The sequence below is a fragment of the Globicephala melas genome, chromosome 3, assembly GCF_963455315.2.
Source record: "Globicephala melas chromosome 3, mGloMel1.2, whole genome shotgun sequence".
NCBI lineage: Eukaryota > Metazoa > Chordata > Mammalia > Artiodactyla > Delphinidae > Globicephala > Globicephala melas.
The window spans coordinates 157,893,273-157,916,183 of NC_083316.1; the positions used below are offsets into that span (position 1 = coordinate 157,893,273).

The window sequence follows — 22,911 nt, forward strand, 5'->3', positions numbered from 1 at the left end:
TTCTGTAAAAATGGGCTCATGAAATTGATCTTGCAGGGCTGTTGGATGATTACATCAACAACGACAACAACAGCAACAATAACAATGACTTGCATTTATTGAGCTCTTCCTCTGTCTTACGTGTTTTCCATGCATTGTCTCTTTTAATGATTCCCACCATCTTGGGAGGTGGTGCTCATGAAATGCCCGTTTACAGATATGAAGGGAGAGTTTCATGGTTCAGGGTACGCAGTGTGAAGTCTGGGGCACAGCCCGTTTCCATCACCTGTGTGACTTTGGGTGATTCACTCGTGTAGTTTTCAGTCTCAGTTTCTCATCTGTAAAATGAAAAAAAAATGTTCATATACTTTAAAGACTTAAAACAGCTTAGTGACTTATGTTGGCAAATGCGGGTGCGGTGGTTGCGGTTCCTGCTCTAGGCTGCCTGCCTGCCTATTCCCGGCACACAGTAGGTCTGAAGTGAGCTGAACCTCTCTGGGCACTGGGGCTCTTTCTCCTCTGTGTCCCAGGACTCTGCCTGATTTATTATATTATGGCCTTGTCTGCCTGACCCTGATGTGAAATGGACCTGCCAGGAGGCAAAGTCTACCCCTGCGAAGGGGGACGAGATTCTAGGGGGAGGGTGCACCCCACCACACTGAGGGCTTTAGGATCCTCCACCTGAATCCCCCAGCCAGTGTCGAGGTGGAAGGAGTTTCGGGGTCTCCCCAGCATCCTACCAGTGTCAGGAAGACTGTCCTTCCCCCACTCTCCTGCTCAGTAGCTCTGCCAGGAGCCCCACCCTTCAAGTTCTCTGTCACCGGAGACCACCCCACAGGGCAGTTCTGGACAGGATCCAGAGGGGGCCAGGAGGGGAGCTCTAGATCCATTGGGTGGTGCATCCTGGATGTGGGAAGATGATCCAACTGATGACACAAGGACCTCAAGGCATCTCCCCACTGGGGTCACCGTATGGCCTGAGATTCCACCATTATAAATGCCCCTGGATTAATAGGGCATTGTCCCTTATGGTTGGGAGGGGAGCAGCTTGGCAGAGGGAAGAGGCTTAGGCTTGGTGATATGACAGACCTGGGTACCTTCCAGCTCTGCAACTTAGGTTAGAGGCTTGTTCTCTTTGAGCCTCAGTTTGCTCTTCTGTTAAATAGGTATCTTTCCTCTTGCTATCACTTGCGTCTCTCTGCCTGATCCCAGGGTTCTGGCCCAGAGCACTGAGGGGAGGGTGATATATTATCTTGCTGGCAGAACATCTGTGGATTACTTTATGTAGAGCACCCGGCACACAGAGTATTCTATGTACGATATCTGGCACGCAGTAGGAATGCTTCATGTAGCACCCAGATCATAGTAGATGCTCTTTGCATAGTACGTTGGGCACTCAGTAGGCATGCTTTATGTTGAACACCTGGGATACAGGAGACAGGATTTGTGTATAGTACCCAATGTAGAGTGGTTACACTTTATGTAGAGGACCTGGCATATAGTAGGCATGCTTTATGTAAAGTTACTTCTCACAGAGTAGGATTACTTTATGTAGAGTACCTGACACACAGTAGGTGTGCTTTATGTAGGGCACCTGGCACAGAGTAAGCATACTTTACATAGAGAGTCCAGCACACAGTAGGTGCATTTTACAGAGTACCCAGCACATAGTAGGTACGCTTTACATAGGGTTCCTGGCACATAGTAGGTGTGCTTTATGTAGAACATCTGGCATAAAGTAGACAAGATTTATGCAGAGTACTTGGCACACAGTAGATGCACTTTCTGTAGCATACCTGGAACCTAGTAGGCACAATTTATGTAGAGTTTCTGACACACTGGGGGCATGTTTTTCTGAGGTACCCAGCACACAGTAGGCCCTCTTGACATACAGTTGTCTGCACAGACTAGGTTTACTTTATGTGGAGTACTGGCATACAATAGCAAGAATACTAACTGCCAGCCCTTTTCCTTCACTCCATCTTTTTTGGGGCTCCTGATTCTTCCCATCTTTCCATGCAATCCTCCGCTGTCCACCTCTCAGGATTTCATCTGAGGTCCCATTTCCCAGATAGGAAGACTGAGCCCAGAGAGGGTCGGGACAGCCCACAGTCACAGTGAGGTTGCCCACTCAGTGTCTCCCAGCTCTGCTCTTCCCTGTGTGGACCCTGTTCTCTCAGCCCCTCACAGCCTTACCCCTCCTGTCTCCAGGTGCCCTCTTCCGATTGGGGCCTTTATCCCCTGAAGCTGATGCAGGTAACCCCCAGCCAGGCTGGAGTCTCTGTTTCTGCTCCCAGCAGTCATGTCTCAATCCAGGCTTTCGGTTGCTTGGAGGCAGGGCTCGAACTCCTGCCAGGCTGTGTGCCCCAGAGGCCAGAGGCTTCGTGGTTCTGAGCTTTCTTTGATTCTATGCCAAGAAATGGTGTATGACGTCCTCCTGGCCCACATGTGGAAATGAGCACCGGAGATGTTTGCCCTGCTCACCTGGCACCTGAATGTTCATGCTTTTACCTGCTGTACCCTGGCCTTGGAAGGGCAGGGCTGGCTGTGAACTTGGCATCCAGAGTCACCTTTGCCCACCCCCTAACTTGTTAACATGGGAGGTGCCGAGCCCTGAGGATCTAATTTTCACACTGTGACCCTGAGCTGGTTTACAGTCCTCTCTCAATAACGGTCTAGCTCCCTTCTTCTCACCATCTATTTGGACAGCTGCCAGGTGGGGAGGAGGTAAAGAGACTGTGGGAGTTGGCTGACTCAGCTAAGCCCAGCCTCCCCTCGTTCAGAGGTCGAGCCAGGGAAAAAGGCCTCCCAGGAGGAGGGCAGAGGAAGTTGTATGGGATAAGAGGCTCTTGACAGAAGGTGCCAAGCTGGGGGTCAAGGGGCTGGGGGTCATAGCCTCGGGTGGGGAAGACCACTGCCCAAGACAGTGGTTCCAGGAAATGAACTGGCCTGGGAAATGAATGGATACCAGTGGTAAGTAAACACACACACACACACACACACACACACACACACACACACGCACACGCACACACACACACACACACAGTGAAGGTTGGGATTTTTTTCATACTTGGGAGCTGCAAGTGAGCTTGTTACTGTTTCGTCGATTTGGCCAGAAGACATGAGACTCCTGGGTCAGAAACCAAGGACAGTTTATTACCCTCAGCGCAACAAAGAGCACGTGCTTCTCGTTGGTTTGCGTTCTTCCTCCAAGTCACCAAATCCCATGCGGATGACACAGGTGGGCTTCTATAGATGCCAGTCATGTAGCATGTGTGTTATAGCAGGGAGGCGTATAGGTTTAGGGACTCTGTGACTTTTATAGTTATTAGAAGCGAGCTTGATATTTGTCCAAGGGGAGACATAACCTCACTCCTCGAGGCTGTTTTCTACAAATACAACTCTGAGAAATGGCCCAGGTAAAGAATATAGGAGTCTTGCAATTTTTTTTGGCATACCCAGCATTAAAGGGCAGGGGTGCTCAGGGCGCATGGAAGACAACCTCTCTCCATATAGAGGATATTTTCCTAATTAATTTATAAAAATGATGATGATGAAAGCTAACATTTGTTGTGCACTTACTTTATTCATTAACTTTACCAAGGATACACAGAGTGTAGAAGGAAGAGCCAAGATCAAAAACCCACATCTCCTAACTCCGAGCCATGGGGACTTCATGTCCTAACAGTAACAACTTTTACTCCTACCCAAGCCTGGTCTTCCCTGGGGATGGCTGCCTGGGGCCAAGACGCAGGGTCTGGGGGAGGCCATCAGGTGGTTGGGATTGGGTAGGGGCTCAGAGGAGGCAATTCCCAGTCCTAACCCTGTTCCCTTCTCTGTCCAGGCCAAGTGGCAGCGCTTAGTCACGGAGGGCCACACCCATCTGGACATGTTTGAACACATCAGCCTCATGACCCTGGACAGTCTGCAGAAATGCGTCTTCAGTTTCGACGGCAATTGCCAGGAGTGAGCCTTGGCCCAGGGCCTGGGTACATGAGCCATAGATCCAAGGGAGTAGATGGGGGAGGGAGGACTGACCAGGGAAATCAGGAGGGCCTTCCTGGAGGAGGTGGGTCAAAGCTCGATATTGAAAGACAGGGAAAGGGAAAGAGGAGTGATCATTTCAGGTAGGTAGAACTGTTTGATAAAGGCCAGGAGCCTAGAACGATCAAAGTGTGTGCAACCGTGAGGAGACACCATGGAAATAAGTTTGGAGGAGTGGGCGGGGTTATATCTTAAGGACATTCTGAAGCCAGACAAAGAAGATATGAACTTTATTCCGAGGTTTCCAGGGAGCCATGGAAGGTGTTTGATCAAATGAGGGTTGTGGTCAAAGCTAAGCTTGGACATCTGACTCAAGAGAAAAATGACCATAATGTAGACAGTGGACGGTGTTGACATTGGATGTAAGGAGAATAGAGAAGGGACTGGGCCATTGACCAGCTAGCAGAGGATAAGTTCTGAGCCGTGTGGTCAGTTTGGGGAAGGAGAAGGGGCAGGTACTGGCTGAGAGACAGAGGGGAGAAGCATGATATCTAAGCTGTGCTCTGGGTGCCTGGGGCATGGAGGCAGCTCACAGAGATGGGATGTAGGAGAGAAGAGTCTGGAGAGTCTCATGTCCTGGTTCCTCCCCACACTGTGTCTGTGGGCCATCTGTTCTTGGAGACTCAGTTTCCTGAAGGGAGGTGGCTCCTGGCTTCTGGGTTTCAGGTGTTTTATGTTGTTGGCTTCCTTCATGTTCTCATCCTGCAGGAAGCCCAGTGAATATATCGCTGCCATCTTGGAGCTCAGTGCCCTAGTGGCAAAGCGGCACCAGCAGATCTTCCTGAACGTAGACCTCCTGTACTACCTCACCCCCGACGGGCGGTGCTTCCGCAGGGCCTGCCGCCTGGTTCACGACTTCACAGATGCTGTTATCCGGGAGTGGCAGCATACCCTCCCCAGTCAAGGCATTGATGACTTCCTCAAGGCCAAGGCTAAGGCCAAGACCTTAGACTTCATTGATGTGCTCCTGCTGACCAAGGTAGGCTCCTCTGGTATCTGAGTAGAAGTATTAGAATTGACCTCGATTTGATCAAAGAGCTTGGACGGGAGGCAGAGGGTACTGGGGAGCCATGTGAGGTGCTTGAGGGAGGGATGGGTCAGGGATAAGTTTTAGAGGTGAGTGTGTGGAATCCCCCTGCAGGGGATGGCTGAGTCTGAAACTTGGAGGCCTGAGATTTTACTCTACTTCCAAGTTAATAAGTTAGTCTACGTGTGTGTGTGTGTGTGTGTGTGTGTGTGTGTGTGTGTGTGTGTTGTTGTTGTTGTTGTATACATACAGAACCCCGGATCAGAGCAGAGCATTTATTTCTCCCAGCAGTAACAGTAGCCAGAGTGGAATTTAGCTCTTTTTCCCCATCCCCAAATTCTCTTGAGGGCTCCATGCTGCTTCTACCTGTCCATGAAGCCATGGTTGCATCACAGGAGAATTACCTCCAGATATTGAACTTTGGAACTTATACAGGACAGCTGATATATCTGCCCATTCTTCTGTATGGAGAGTAGGGATAGGGATAGGGATAGGGATAGAGATATGGAGAGAGTAGAGAAGGGAAGAGAAGAGAAGAGGAGAGTAGAGGAGAGGGAGGAGAGGAGAGGAGAGGAGAGGAGAAAAGAAAGAGAAGAGAAGAGAAGAGAAGAGGAGAGAGAGATTGTTCTGGAGCTTAAACAAATACTCTTTGGTGAGAAGGCAAAGTCTATAGGTTCTATAGGTTTATAACCCATTCCTTATCTCCAGGAGACATAAAGAATCTCTGTATTTACTATCCTAGCATGTGAGCAAATGGCTTTGGGGCAATGCTCAATCTCTAGCTTCCAAGGCAAGTTGCCATTCAATCATCCCGTAACCCAGGTTACCAGCAACTTTTTTCTCAGAAATTCCTCATCATGAAGAAACATGAAAATATTTATGAATCATTGATTCCTTTCACCAGGGAAAACACAGGAGACGAGGAGATCAAGGAGGAGACCTACGGGGTGGGGCCTCTGGTGACAGAGGGAAGTCTAGGATTTCAGGGTGGGCTTGGGGTTCTGGGTGGATGATGGAGGTTCAGAGATTTTCCCAGTTTAGGCTCAGAGACCTCAGTGCTAGTGTGATTCTGCGGATCTTGCTTTCTCTCCAGGATGAAGATGGGAAGGGATTGTCAGACGAAGATATCCGAGCTGAAGCTGACACCTTCATGTTTGAGGGTGAGGGTCCCAGTGTGGGACTACAGAGGAGACATGTGTCTCTCCATCCCAGGGACCTGGTGTGTGGACCCTGGACCACGCCATCCCTCCCTATCCTCCCCATGGGCCTTACTGTGAAGGTGCTGTCCACCCTCTGGTGCTGAAGTAGCCCAGATATCCAAGCCTTTCTGGATGCTCTTCAGGCCATGACACCACAGCCAGCGGCCTCTCCTGGATCCTGTGCAACCTTGTAAAGCACCCAGAATACCAGGAACGCTGCCAGCAGGAGGTGGGAGAGCTCCTCAGGAACCGTGAGCCTAAGGAGATTGAATGGTGAGTGCAAGTCCTCCTGGTGTTTTTATGAGCCCCTCTCATTGGCCTTGCTCCCTGGCTGGGGAAGAGAGAAAATATTTTTGTGGATTCTGTCATTACTGCTTAGTGGGAATAGGAGCAGAGCTCTGAGGCAGGATCTAGTACTCAGCATGGGTAGCAGGACACAGTTGCAGGCTTTTGGGACAGAAACCTGGATTTCTGAGATAATTAGCAACAATGTGTGAGCGCAGATATTGCCAGTTAGCACATATTCAGTAAGTGAACTTCCCCTCCACTCTCTGACTTTTCTCTCTGAAATCACATGTTTTCAAACATCTTCATTCCCGGGCTTCCCTGGTGGCGCAGTGGTTGAGAATCTACCTGCCAATACAGGGGACACGGGTTCGAGTCCTGGTCTGGGAAGATCCCACATGCCGCGGAGCAACTAGGTCCGTGAGCCACGATTACTGAGCCTGCGCGTCTGGAGCCTGTGCTCTGCAACAAGAGAGGCCGCGATAGTCAGAGGCCCGCGCACCGCGATGAAGAGTGGCCCCCACTTGCCGCAACTAGAGAAAGCCCTCGCACAGAAACGAAGACCCAACACAGCCATAAATAAATAAATAAATAAAATTAAAAAAAGAATGATCCATGCTTTAAAAAAAAAACAAAAACTTCATTCCCTGGGTGAACATTTCTTCCTCCACATTTTCCCTTAGTGACCAGTAGATGTCTCCATCACAGCCTTTCACATCGTGCTTTGGCTGCTGGACTATGCATGTGGGACTGGGCGTGATTCACCTCTGTGTCCCCAGGGCCTAATAACAGTGCTGGACACACAGTAGTGACTCAGTATATGTCTCTTGTCTTACAAGAGTTCCATGGCAAGAATTCTCCTATTGTCCAGAGTCCAGACTCTCAAGCCTGAGGTTGAATGTCCTATAATAACACACAGAGTTTCTGGTGGCATAGTAAGTGGCATATATTGTGTTCATATGAACACAATTAATCACCAGAACCACCCTGGCAGCTAAAGTCTGTTATTACACCCAGCTTGTAGATGAAGAAATGGAAGTTTAGAAGTTTGAGTAACTTTTCTCTGAGGTGAATGGCATGTTGGTGATGGAGCAGGCACAGTGGGTGGCAGGCTTCACAAGACCTCACACCAGTGGGGGAGAATCTCTGCCCATGCCCAGGTAATCAGGTGAGTCAAGAATCTCAGGGTAAAGTATCTTTATCCACTCTCATGTGCTGGGTACTAGGTACACTTGAGTAGTTTGACCGATAGTGCGTAGAGGAAGCTTAGGGTCCTCATAACCCTTGGGACCCCTCCTGGACTCTCATGGTCATTCGTCATCTCACCCCTAAAGTGATGAGTGATTCAACCTCCTCACTCCCCAGTCCTAGAAGCTTTGACTATCATAGCACCCTTGTGAGTCTGTGTATATCGGTCCTAGACCCATCGCCCACTGCTCAGCATAATGAAAAGCTGCCCCGGGATGAGCTCTGGAAGTCTTGTTGCCTGGCAACGACCTTGACGCTGTTTCTGTGGTTCATTATCCTTGGTTTGGTCCTTGCCAAGGGTGAGGTGACCAGACCATTGGGATCAGAAGGAAACAGGCCCATAGTCTTCAGTCTACAGACATGGGTCTTACGGGGCTAGGGTAGAGAAGGAGTAGCAGGGGTGGGTGGGTTGCATTCCTGGTCAGCAGGATTTTAGAAGTAAACTATCTTCCCCCTCTCAGCCTGGAGGATTTTTAGGGTGGGAGGAAGAACCAAGAAGTGGTCCAAATGTCTAGAACATATCACTTTGCTCCCCCCACTCTTGCTGTCCATATGTCAGATGCAGAATGAACTGAAGCAACTGGACATCAAATGTGAGTGCTGATAGGAATGATGGGATTACTCCCTTCCCCCCCCCCCCCCCCACATATCAACCTTTTCTCCTTCCTGGTTCTTAACCAGCTTTTCTTCATGAGTCTGTTAGTCTTACAAGAGCTGGCAGATGCTGGATGTAAATGGGACATCATTTGGGAGAAATGTTCCAACAGATGGAGTATGTGTGGGCAGGTAATGGTAAGCAGTCAGGGGACAGAGTTGGATGATGGGGAGTAAGGTTCGGGAGACGGATATTGGGTTTTCTTCACCACGGTTAACAGTACCAGTCCTGGCAGTATGTCAGTGTGTGATGGACATTTTAACCAATGCCTCCCCCCTGCCCCCGTTATAGTTGATGTTAACACAAAGTTTGAGGCATGCTACATTGCATTATGTTACCTTCTGATAATGCCCATCTCTGGAATGGATACATGGAAAGCTAGCGTGCTCCCTGTTGCAAAGTGTCAAGGATGCAGGAGGTAGGTTGTATTCAAACCATTTTGCCTGACTGAAGGCTCGATTCAGTGGCCAGCACAGCTACCAGTCCCAGCAGAGCTGACCTGTTTCCCATCCCCAAGGAGTCTCCTGAGACGTCTGCCCCAAGGACTTTCTTGAATTTGGTGTCTCCTGATATAACTTTTCTACAAGCAAAGACTTCTGGGTCAAGGCCAAGAATCACGGGGCTGAGGAGTGTGCTCATCTGGTCATCATCAACAACCAAGCAGAGAAGGTAGGAAGTGGGGACGGAATTTGGGAATCTTTCCAAATCACGGCAATGTCATGTCCCTGTCCGCTGCATAATCCAGTGCATTTATTCTGTCCATAACAATATACATTCACTGTCTTGACATGTAGAGCTGGTCACCATTCATTCTTTTTTTTTCTTTTTAACATCTTTATTGGAGTATAATTGCTTTACAATGGTATGTTAGTTTCTGCTTTATAACAAAGTGAATCAGGTATACATATACATACGGCCCATATCTCTTCCCTCTTGCATCTTCCTCCCTCCCACCCTCGCTATCCCACCCCTCTAGGTGGTCACAAAGCACCGAGCTGATCTCCCTGTTCTATACGGCTGCTTCCTACTAGCTATCTATTTTACGTTTGGTAGTGTATACATGTCCATGCCACTCTCTCACTTTGTCACAGCTTACCCTTCCCCCCTCCCCGTACCCTCAAGTCGATTCTCTAGTAGGTCCGCATCTTTATTCCCGTCTTGCCCCTAGGTTCTTCTGATTTTTTTCTTTTTTTAGATTCCATATATGTGTTAGCATACGATATTTGTTTTTCTATTTCTGACTTACTTCACTCTGTATGACAATCTCTAGGTCCATCCACCTCACTACAAATAACTCAGTTTCGTTCCTTTTTATGGCTGAGCAATATTCCATTGTATATATGTGCCACATCTTCTTTATCCATTCATCCGATGATGGACACTTAGGTTGCTTCCATATCCTGGCTATTGTAAAAAGAGCTGCAATGAACATTTTGGTACATGACTCTATTTGAATATGGTTTTCTCAAGGTGTATGCCCAGTAGTGGGATTGCTGGGTCGTATGGTAGTTCTATTTTTAGTGTTTTAAGGAACCTCCATACTGTTCTACATAGCGGCTATATCAATTTACATTCCCACCAACAGTGCAAGAGGGTTCCCTTTTCTCCACACCCTCTCTAGCATTTATTGTTTGTAGATTTTTTAATGATGGCCATTCTGACTGGTGTGAGATGCTATCTCATTGTAGTTTTGATTTGCATTTCTCTAATGATTAATGATGTTGAGCACTCTTTCATGTACTTGTTGCCATTCTGTATATCTTCTTTGGAGAAATGTCTATTTAGGTCTTCTCCCCATTTTTGGATTGGGTTGTTTGTTTTTTTGATATTGAGCTTCAAGAGTTGTTTGTATGTTTTGGAGATTAATCCTTTGTCAGTTGCTTCATTTGCAAATATTTTTTCCCATTCTGAGGGTTGTCTTTTCATCTTGTTTATGGTTTCCTTTACTGTACAAAAGCTTTTAAGTTTCATTAGGTCCCATTTGTTTATTTTTGTTTTTATTTCCATTTCTCTAGGAGGTGGGTCAAAAAGGATCTTGCTGTGATTTATGTGATAGAATGTTCTGCCTATGTTTTCCTCTATGAATTTGATGGTGTCTGGCCATACATTTAGGTCTTTAATTCATTTTGAGTTTATTTTTGTGTATGGTCTTAGGGAATGTTCTAACTTCATTCTTTTACATGTAGCTGTCCAGTTTTCCCAGCACCACTTATTGAAGAGGCTGTCTTTTCTCCACTGTATATTCTTGCCACGTTTATCAAAGATAAGGTGACCATATGTGCGTGGGTTTTTCTCTGGGCTTTCTATCCTGTTCCTTTGATCTATATTTCTGTTTTTGTGCCAGTACCATACTGTCTTGATTACTGTAGCTTTGTAGTATAGTCTGAAGTCAGGGAGCCTGATTCCTCCAGCTCCGTTTTTCTTTCTCAAGATTGCTTTGGCTATTCAGGGTCTTTTGTGTTTCCATACAAATTGTGAGATTTTTTGTTCTAGTTCTGTGAAAAATGCCAGTGGTAGTTTGATAGGGATTGCATTGAATCTGTAGATTGCTTTGGGTAGTAGAGTCATTTTCACAATGTTGATTCTTCCAAACCAAGAACATGGTATATCTCTCCATCTATTTGTATCATCTTTAATTTCTTTCATCAGTGTCTTATAGTTTTTTGCATACAGGTCTTTTGTCTTCTTAGGTAGGTTTATTCCTAGATTTTTTTTTTTTTTTTGGTACGCGGGCCTCTCACTGTTGTGGCCTCTCCCGTTACGGAGCACAGGCTCCAGACGTGCAGGCTCAGCGGCCATGGCTCATGGACCCAGCCGCTCCACGGCATGTGGGATCTTCCCGGACCGGGGCATGAACCCGTGTCCCCTGCATCGGCAGGCGGACTCTCAACCACTGCGCCACCAGGGAAGCCCTATTCCTAGATATTTTATTCTTTTTGTTGCAATGGTAAATGGGAATGTTTTCTTAATTTCACTTTCAGATTTTTCATCATTAGTGTATAGGAATGCCAGAGATTTCTTTGCATTAATTTTGTGAAAGAATGCTCAACATCATTAATCATTAGAGAAATGCAAATCAAAACTACAGTGAGATATCATCTCACACGGGTCAGAATGGCCATTATCAAAAAATCTAGAAACAAAAAATGCTGGAGAGGGTGTGGAGAAAAGGGAGCACTCTTGCACTACTGGTGGGAATGTAAATTGATACAGCCACTATGGAGAACAGTATGGAGGTTCCTTAAAAAACTGCAAATAGAACTACCATACGACCTAGCAATCCCACTACTGGACAAATACCCTGAGAAAACCATAATTCAAAAAGAGTCATGTACCAAAATGTTCATTGCAGCTCTATTTACAATAGCCAGGACATGGAAACAACCTAAATGCCCATCATCGGATGAATGGATAAAGAAGATGTGGCACATATATACAATGGAATATTGCTCAGCCATAAAAAGAAATGAAATTGAGCTATTTGTAATGAGGTGGATAGACCTAGAGTCTGTCCTACAGAGTGAAGTAAGTCAGAAAGAGAAAAACAAATACTGTATGCTAATACATATATATGGAATTTAAGGGAAAAAATGTCATGAAGAACCTAGGGGTAAGAGAGGAATAAAGACACAGACCTACTGGAGAACGGACTTGAGGATATGGGGAGGGGGATGGATGAGCTGTGACAGGGCGAGAGAGAGGCATGGACATATATACACTAACAAACCTAAGGTAGATAGCTAGTGGGAAGCAGCCGCATGGCACAGGGATATCGGCTCGGTGCTTTGTGACCGCCTGGAGGGGTGGGATAGGGAGGGTGGGAGGGAGGGAGACGCAAGCGGGAAGAGATATGGGAACATATGTATATGTATAACTGATTCACTTTGTTATAAAGCAGAAACTAACACACCATTGTAAAGCAATTATTCCCCAATAAAGATGTTAAAAAAAAAAAAAGAAAGCAAAGACTTCAATGCTGACGTACACTGAAAGCACGTCATGGGGCCGAATGTTGCAGATTATATGCATTACCTGATTGAAGAAGATGAAGATGCTTACAAAAAACAATTCTCTCAATACATAAAGAACCAAGTAACTCCAGAAATGATGGAGGAGATGTATACGAAAGCTCACGCTGCAATACAAGAGAATCCAGTGTATGAGAAGAAGCCTAAGAAAGAAGTTAAAAAGAAGAGGTGGAACCGTCCCAAAATGTCACTTGCACAGGAGAAAGATCGAGTAGCTCAGAAGAAGGCAAGCTTCCTTAGAGCTCAGGAAAGGACTGCTGAGAGTTAATAAACCAAACCACAGTTTTTATGAAGATTTTTCAGATAAAGATAGTAATAAACTTATTGAACAAGTAAAAAAAAATAAGAAAGAGAAAAAAATAAATAAATATAAATAAGAAAGAGAATCATAAGTAAAATAAATGTTGGGGACTTCCCTGGTGGCACAGTGGTTAAGAATCCATGTGCCAATGCAGGGGACATGGTTTCCAGCCCTGGTCCAGGAAGATCCCACATGCCACAGAGCAACTAAGCCCGTGCGCCACAACTACTGAACCCTTGTGCCACAATTACTGAAGCCCATGCACCTAGAGCCCGTGCTCTGCAGCAAGAGAAGCCACCGCAGTGAGAAGCCCATGCACCACAGCAAAGAGTAGCCCCCACTTACTGCAGCTAAAGAAAGCCTGCGCACATCAACAAAGACCCAACATGCCAAAAATAAATAAATAAAATAAAAATTAAGAAATAAGTAAACTAAATGTTGTTGTTTTAATCCACTAACTTTTGGGGTTATTTGTTACACAGCAATTGGTAACTGAAACAGCCGGGACAGAAGTCAGCCCCCACCCCACCCCCAAAAAAACTTCAAAAACGTCAAAAAGACAATCAGATATGCAGGTTTTTATGCAGTACATTAGCCATGATATATGCCTTGAGGTATAAGCTAAGAATACTATGAAGCCCCCATAATGATAAATCCATCTAAATAAGATTTATTTCATTCTTCCTTTTGTAAATTAATATTTACAGGATATGGTTTATAAAATATTTAATATGATCTCTGTAGTAGAGGTACATAATTTATGAGTAAGCATAAATATGTGGTTCAAATGCTTTTACTTGTAAAATCTGTGTCAAAAAATTGTAGAGATCCTATCTAAGGATGGGAGCCATGGTGAGATTTTGACCAGGAGAAGGACACTATTGATTTGCCACCAATGACCCAGAAGCGCCAAAGGAATTCTGCCATTTCTAGGGCCCTTGAGGCAGTTTGTCCCCAAGATAAGTGCCTCAGAGATAAGGGTCTCTCACTACTGCAGGCTTAGCAGAAGTGGAGGAAAAGAAAAAAGACAGAAAGAATGAGTGTTGCTCTTTTTCCCCAAGAGGCTACATCCGGGAATGGTTTCATTTGCAGCAAACATTATTTGGCATCTGTATCCCTAACAAAGCATTTGGGGGCTCAGCCCAGCATGCAGGGGCTGGGGTATAAATGCTAAAGGTCTTTCCTGAGAGACCTCAGACCTGCTTTCCCATCACTCAAAGCCCAAGACCCCATTCTCCATGCAACCCAGCTTGCCACTCAGTAGATATCTCCAGACCCAGAAGGCAGAGATATATGTTCCACCTTCAGCTTAGTACCTGATATCACAGCTCACCTGCCAGGTAAGTGGGGAGAGAGGTAGAACAGGAGGAAACATAAAGAAAGAGCAGGAGTTCTGGAGTCTGCCAGGTTTTAGTCCAGCAGGACTTAAAAGAAACACTTGAGGAAGTAACAGCTAAAATCTTCCCAAATATGGCAAGAGACAAAGCCTAGAAACTGAAGCTCAGTGAACCCCAAAACGAATAAACCTAAAGAAATCCAAGCCAAGATACATCATAATTAAACTTCTGGAAACTAAAGATAAAGAAAAAATCTTGAGACTAGTCAAAAAAATTATGCCTTATCTATAGGGGGAAAGCGATTAGAGTGAGAGTGGATTTCTCATCAGAAACCATGAGGCAACACTCAAGGAAATGGCACAATATTTGTTCAGATGCTGAAAGAAAAGAACTGTCAATCCAGCAAAATATCCTTCAGGAATAAAGGGGAAAATAAGTCATTCTCAGATGAAGGAAAACTAAGAAAATTTATCTCTAGTAGACCTACTCTAAAAGAATATCTAAAGGAAGTTCTCTGAACCCAAAGGAAAATGCATTCTGTATATGTGTGCGTGCTGTACACGTGTATTCACAGATACATTTAGACAAATGTACCCTCAGATGAGGGTACTTCATCTGAGTACCCTCATCAAAGGGTACCAACCCCATTTGTTTGCACCAGCAAGAATGAAAAAATAAAATGCTGCTAAGTAGTTAAGATAGATGCTGCACCACTATGGAAAACAGTATGGAGGTTCCTAAAAAAAACTAGAAATATAATTATTGTATGACACAGCAGTCCCACTCCTGGGCATATATCCAGACAAAACTATAGTTCAAAAAGATACATGCACCCCTATGTTCATAGCAGCACTATTCACAATAACTAAGACATGGAAACAACCTAAATGTCCATCAGCAGATGAATGGAGAAAGAAGACGTTGTACATGTATACAATGGAATACTACTCAGCCATAAAAAAGAACAAAATAATGCCATTTGCAGCAACATGCATGGAACTAGAGATTATCATACGAAGTGAAGTAAGTCAGAAAGAGAAAGACAAATACCATATGATATCACTTATATGTGGAATCTAAAATATGACACAAATGAACATACCTATGAAAGAGAAACAGACTCACAGACATAGAGAACAGACTTGTGGTTGCCGGTGTGGGGGTAGGTGGACTGGGAGTTTTGGGATTAGCAGATGCAAACTATTACATATAAAATGGATAAACAACAAAGTCCTGCACAGAGAACTATATTCAGTATCCTGAGATAAACCATAATGGAAAATAATATTAAACAGAATGTATATATATGTATAACTGAATCACTTTGTGGTACATGAGAAATGAACACAACATTGTAAATCAACTATACTTCAATAAAAATTTTAAAAGATAGGGGATTTCCCTGGAAGTCCAGTGGTTGGGACTCTAAGACTCAGTGCTTTCACTGCCATGAGCCCAGTTTCAATCCCTGGTTGGGGAACTAAGATCCCGCAAGCCACTTGCGGCACGGCCAAGAAAAAAAGATAGATGCTACAAGATCTTTGTAATGAAAATCATGCAAACTTTTTACGGGTAGGATTCCCAACTTTCACTCAGGTCATCAGTTCTTATTTTAGTTATGATTCTAACAATTGTAGTTCTCTTAAACAAATTACTGATATTCCTGAAGCCTCAGTCTCCTCGTTTGTAAAGTGAGTGTGTTTCTATAAAAGCTCCAGAGTTAGAGATCAGATATAAAAGTCCCTAACGCTGTACAGCACACATAAAACACACAATAAATAATAGCATTATTATGATGGCTATTGTTACCTGCTTCCCCAGCCTAGAGAAAAGAAAATAGCAAATTAGAAAATGTGTAAATGAAAAAACAAAGGAAATGATTTTGTTAAAGGAAACTTGGAACATCAAAGAGAAAGAACCTGGTAAGAGGGACCTCCCTGGTGGTCTAGTGGCTGACTCCACACTTCCAATGCAGGGGGCCCAGGTTCGATCCCTGGTCAGGGAACTAGATCCCACATGCCACAACTAAGTTTGCATGCCGCAACGAAGATCCTGAACGGGGCAATGAAGCTTCCGTGTGCTGCAACTAAGACCCGGCACAGCCAAATAAATAAATATTCCAAAAATAAAAAAACCTGGTAAGAATAATATAAGGAAATATAATATACTTTCCTTCTCCCCATGGGTCATCTAAGTTGTTTGATGGTCGATGCAAAAATCATGACACTGTCTAATGTGGTTCTAAATACATGTACAGGAAATATTTAATACGTTAAAATCAGTAATCACTTTGCAATGAAAGCATACTCCCAGCCCACAGAGCTTTTCAAAGATGCTCAAGCCATCATTACCAAGGCATTTCTCAATTCCTAATGGTGGGGGTATTCTATGAAACCTCCTGGGGGCTTAGAGCAATGATGCGGAGTGGGAAGGTTGCACATAATAAACATACTTTAACTTTTCTGTTTCCATATGTTCTTTGATTCTTACCTTTATGTCATACCAAGTTCCTGAATTTCAGTCTTATTAAATGTACATCACAGTGGTGTCCAAGTTTCTGTTAGCCAAACTATTAGAATGATTCCTAGCTACTTGAACTCAGAATTTCTGATAATTGCATTCACATAAATAAATGCAGGCTCATCCGGCACTGTCTTCTCTCTTCCTTGATACAGAACATTTAGACTTGCTCCCCACACATATTCCCCAGGTTTCTGTAATATAAATTCGTAAAAGTTTGTGACTATTTTGGTGTGAAACCGTATTCTCCCAGATCAGAGACATCAGTAAGATGTCTCTTGTTATCCATATCTATTTGGTTTCTGTGTTTCAGTAAAGAGAGTTTTGGTGTGACTTTGGAAATCAAAAAACATCATGGTATCAGAATCTGTTGAGTTTCTGAGTCTTGGATAAGCGGAATAATGCCCTCCCCCAAAGATGCCCACACTGTAACCCCCAAAGCCTGTGAATAGACTAGGTTACGTGACAAAGAGGAATTAAGATTGAAGGTGAAATTGTTTGCAAACCAGCTGACCTTAAAATAAGGAGATTATCCTGGATTATCCAAATGGATCCAGATGTAATCAAAAGTGTCCTTAAAAATTTGAGAACTGTTGAATTTGGGTGGGGCATATCGAGGCTCATTGTAAAACTCTCTCAGTGTTTGTATCCATTAGAAAGTTTTGTAATAAAAAATTAAATATATTTTTAAATGTTCAATGTCATGAAAGACTAAGAAAAGTTGAGGAACCAAGAAAAGGTTTGGATGAAAGGAGACAAAAGAAACATGACAACTAGATACACCTGATCCTGGACCAGATCTTGGGTCAGAGAAAAAAATATTGCTATAAATTATAGACATTTTGGGGACAGTTGGAGACATTGGAATCTAGATTATCTATTAGACAAAAAAATTGTGTCAATGATTAATTTTTAGGACTTGATAAATTTACTGTAGTTTTCAAGAGAATACCCTTGTTCTTAGGAAATATGCAGTAAAAGTATTCAGGGGTAAAGGGGCATTATGTCTGAAACACCCTCAAGTGGTTCAAGGGAAAAAAAATGTATGTGTATATAGAGAGATGGAGCAATTTTAAAACGTGAAGAAAAGAAAAAAGGTTAACAATTGGAGAAACTGGAAAAAAGGATGCAAACAGTTTCTGTGTAATATTCTCACAACTGTTCTGCAGGTTGAAATTATTTTAATTTTATATTATTTATATTTTATGTATTTTAAATTATTATTTTAAAAGTGATAATTTCGTGGATGTATTTGTATGTCAAAACTTATCTAATTGTACACTCTAAATTTGTGTCATTTATTGTATGTAGATGATACCTCAATCAAACCCGTTTAGAAATACAATTAAATGAATAAATAAAAGAATGGAGAGGGAACTTTCGGTGCAAAGGCAGACAGGCGTGTGAAAGGAATGCAGTGTCGGGAGGGAAGGACACTTCCTTCTAGTCAGAGTTTGGGTTTCATGGAGACGGAACAACTATGGGAGAAGAGTCAGGGTAGCTGGGAAGCCATCATGGCTGTAGGTTCACTTTTCTGCAGCGCCACGTAGGGGATGATCTGCACCCTCACAGGGTGTGTTTCCCAGTTCGGACGCTGGGGGACGCCAGTACACCGCTGCGCATGTACGTTTTCCAGAAGTCTTGGAAAATGCTCCAAGAACTGGGAGAAAAAATTTTAAACGGCACAGTTTGATGATGGAAAACATAAAAGCAAGGCTGAAAAATCAAAATCAATAAATATTTGACTGAACTGTCTTTTAAACTAACAGGATGTCAACTTCATTCATTCTTGTCTTTAACATTCCTGCAAAATGTCATTAAGTTGGAAAGTTATTTGTGGGTTTGGAGGGCTGCGTTTGCAAGAATTCCTGCAGATGTACCATAATGCTGGGGAATTGTGTTGTATACTGGCCCTGAATGTAGGAAAACCGAAGAACTTTCATTTACATTCATTTTTATCTTCCAAAAACTTTTTAAATAACAGTAATTAGAGAATGGACAAAAGACATGAACACTTGTACACTTCACCAAAGAGGATATACAAAGAAGGACCTGAAAGATGTTCAACATCATTAGCCATTAGCGAAATAAAAATTAAGGCCACAATAAGATGCCACTGCACACATATCAGAATGGCTAAAAAAAACCACTGACAAGAGCAAGTGTTAACAAGGATGCAGAGTAACCAGAACTCTCATACATTACTGGCGGGAATGCAAAACGGTACGGAAAAGAGTTTGACAGCTTCTTATAAACTTACACTTACCAGATAACCCAGCAATCTTACTCCTAGGTATTTACCCTGGAGAAATGAATACCTGTGTACATGAATATTCAGAGTGGCTTTATTTGTAATAGCCAAAAGCTGGAAACAACTTAAATGTCCTTAAACTGGTGAATGTCTGTACAAACAGCAGTTCATCCATACAATGGAATACTACTCAGCACTAAAAAGGAACGGACTATTGATAACATATGACAGCCTGGATGGTCCTCTAGGGTATTTGCTGAGTAAAAGAAACCAATCTCAAAAGGTCGCATGCCGTATAATATTATTTACATAACATTCTCGGAATGACAGAGTTGTGGGGGTTATGACTGCCAGATTATAGTTGCCAAGAGTTAGGAAAGGGTGGGAGTGTTGACTACAAAGGGGCAGCATGAGGGAGTTTCTCTGGGTGATGGAACTGTTCTGTATCCTGATTGTGGTGTGGTTACGTGAATCTACACAAGCGACAAAATTTCACAGAATGTTTCAAAGCAATTGAGTGAATATTATAATTGGTGAACTTCAAATAAGGTTTTTAGTTAATAGTGTCGATGTTAATGTCCCGGTTTCTATAATTGTCTATAATCATGTAACTACACATAATATTTATATGTAAGTACATAATGCATAATTATATTTAAATTGATTATATATAAACATATATAATCATATAATTGTAAGGTGTTTTTTTGTTGTTGTTGTTTTGTTTGTTTGTTTATTTTTCTTTGCGGTACGCAGGCCTCTCACTGTTGTGGCCTCTCCGGTTGTGGAGCACAGGCTCCGGACGCGCAGGCTCAACGGCCATGGCTCACTGGCCCAGTAGTTCCGCGGCATGTGGGATCTTCCTGGACCGGGGCACGAACCCGTGTCCCCTGCATCAGCAGGCAGACTCTCAAACACTGCGCCACCAGGGGAAACCCTGTAATAAGTTTTTATTGGGGGAAGCTGAGTGAAGGATACACTGGACCTCTCTGTATTATGCTTTCCACTTCCTGTGGGTCTAAAATTATTTCAAAATAAAAAGCTTTTAAAAAATAAAAATAGGGCTTCCCTGGTGATGCAGCAGTTAAGAATCTGCCTGCCAATGCAGGGGACACAGGTTCGATCCCTGGTCCGGGAAGATCCCACATGCCACGGAGCAATTAAGCCCTTGTGCCACAACTACTAAGCCTGCGCTCTAGAGCTCGCAAGCCGCAGCTACTGAGCCTGCGCACCACAACTTCTGAAGCCCGTGCACCTAGAGCCCGTGCTCCTCAACAAGAGAAGCCACATCAATGAGAAGCCCGTGCACTGCAACGAAGAGTAGCCCCCGCTCGCCCCAACTAGAGAAAGCCCACGCACAGCAACGAAGACCCAACGCAGCCAAAATAAATGAATAAATTTTTTAAAAAAATAATATGAACTTTACTAACATTCTCTATTTTGCTAGAGTGACTCTAGCTTTCAGCTGATTTTGGTATGAATAACACAGTTTCCATGTGCCAAGATTGGTAGACCTACAGGTTGTATTATCTATGTTTCTCTCAGTCAGTCATCAAAAATAACTCCTGTGACATAAAAGACCACAAGTTGACCCTAATGCCAATCAAAAAATGTTGGTGGAGACACATTGACCCCTAAAATGTCTATCCTCTATGTTAGACAAAGAAATCAGTTGTGATTAGAAATAGTCAAACATTCTTCAACTGTCAAAAAGCATATTTGTGTTAAGGATTTCTATCCATGACCCTTAATCATGAACTCTGCCTCAGGGTAGCTTGAAGTATTAACTACTATTAGTGTTACTGTTAGGGTGGTTTGGAAACAACCAAAAGTTTATTTCATCCTAATAGCTTCTCCTTTTAACTTACATTTGGGAGACATGTTTTATGTTGATTATGCTACTACCATGGTGCGATATTTAGCTTTTAAATAAATATATGTATAGTGGGGGTATGTGCTCAAATATATTTTACCAATAGATATGCAAGTTCTAAAATATTTGGAACATAAAAGATGCTCAAAATGATTATTCATCATGGAAATGCAAGTCAAAACCACAGTGAGATACCACTTCACCCCCATTAATATGGCCATAATAAAAAAGACAGATGGCAAGTGTTAGTGAGTATATGGAGAAATTGGAACCCTTGTGCACAGCCGGTGGAAATGGAAATTGGTACAGCCACTGTGGCAAACAGAATTAAAGATAGAATTATCAGATGACCCAGCAATTCTACTTCTGCGTATATATACCCAAAGAAAGTGAAAGCAGTGTCTTGAAGAGATATTTGTACACCCACGTTCATAGCAGCATTATTTTTTTTAAATGGGGTATAGTTGTTTTACAATATTGTGTTAGTGTCTACTGTACAGCAAAGTCGAGTTTCCTGTGCTATAGAGCAGGTTCTCATTAGTTATCCATTTTATACATATTAGTTAGTGTATATATGTCAATCCCAAACTCCCAATTCATCCCACCCCCTTTCCCCCCCTTGGTGTCCATACGTTTGTTCTCTACGTATGCCTCTATTTCACAGCAGCACTATTTACAATAGCTAAAATGTGGAAGAAATAGCTGCATGACCCGGCAATCCTCGTCCTAGGAATGTACCCAAAACAACTGAAAACAGGGGCTCCAACAGATACTTGTAAGCCAATGTTCATAGCAGCACAATTCACAGTAGCCCAAAGGTGTAAACCGTTCCTGGTGAATTTAAGGTTCTTTCTTCATTGCAAAAGAATTCGGAGACGAAGCAGAAAGGTAAAGAAAGTTAAGTGAGAGTTTATTTAAGCAAGGATATGGTCTCAGAGGGAGAACGGGCAGACAGGTGGCAAGCCAGTTATGAGGGACATACAAATGAAGGGGCAGAATGTTCACTGGGGAAGGAGGAGTTTGGGGGTCATATTCCCTGACTTTGATCCCAGCTCCATCTTCCCGAGGAGAGGAGGGATTTTTGTCACTTATTTAGCTTAGATCAGAAATGTGGTGTTGGTGCGTGATGGGTACTTCTTATCCATAAGGCTAATTTTATTGTAATGAGAGCATAATGAGCAAAAGGTTACATTCGGATGCAGGAGATTCCCTCTTTTCCCCTTTCTTTGTCTGCTACCCAGACACTTATCACCCAAAATGTGTGCTTTCCTGTCAGTCTGGAGGTTCCTGCTTTCCTTGGTCTGGATACGGATCCCTGATGTTTACAACGTACGTGATTTCCCACCACCTGGCCCCTGCCCCATTTCTCTGTTCATAACTAGCTAACCCTCTGCTGTAACAAAACTACCCAACATCCATCAATGGGTGCATGAATAAACAAAGTGCGGTCCATTCATACAATGGAATACTACTCAGCCATAAAAAGGAATGAAGGGAACCTTCAAGATGGTGGAGGAGTAAGACGTGGAGATGACCTTCCTCCCCACAAATACATCAAAAATACATCTACATGTGGAACAACTCCTACAGAACACCTACTGAACGCTGGCAGAAGACCTCGGACCTCCCAAAAGACAAGAAACTCCCCACGTACCTGGCTACGGCAAAAGAAAAAAGAATAAACAGAGACAAAAGAATAGGGACGGAACCTGCACCAGTGCGAGGGAGGAGTCAAGGAGGAAAGATTTCCACACACTAGGATCGCCTTTGCATGCGGAGCTACGGAGGAGAGCGCAGCAACAGGGTTGTGGAGGGCAAAGCGGAGAGATTCCCGCACAGAGGATCGGTGCCGACCAGCACTCACCAGCCCAAAAGGCTTGTCGGCTCACGCCACCGCGGCGGGCGGGGGCTGGGAGCTGAGGCTCGGTTTCAGAGGTTGGATCCCAGGGAGAGGGCTGGGGTTGGCTGCGTGAACACAGCCTGAAGGGGCTAGTGCGCCACAGCTAGCCAGGAGGGAGTCTGGGAAAAGGTCTGGAGCCGTCAGAGGCAAGAGGCATTTTCTTGACTCTTTGTTTCCGTGGTACTCGAGGAGAGGGGATTAAGAGCGTCGCCTATGCTGTGCAAAAGCTTTTAAGTTTCATTAGGTCCCGTTTGTTTATTT

At 43.8% G+C, this 22,911-nt stretch overlaps 1 pseudogene; it reads left to right on the forward strand.

The window, feature by feature from the left end:
• Nucleotides 1-386: 386 nt before the first annotated feature.
• LOC115865553 (cytochrome P450 4F3-like) lies at nt 387-8,389 on the forward strand (annotated as a pseudogene).
• The last annotated feature ends 14,522 nt before the right edge of the window (nt 8,390-22,911 follow it).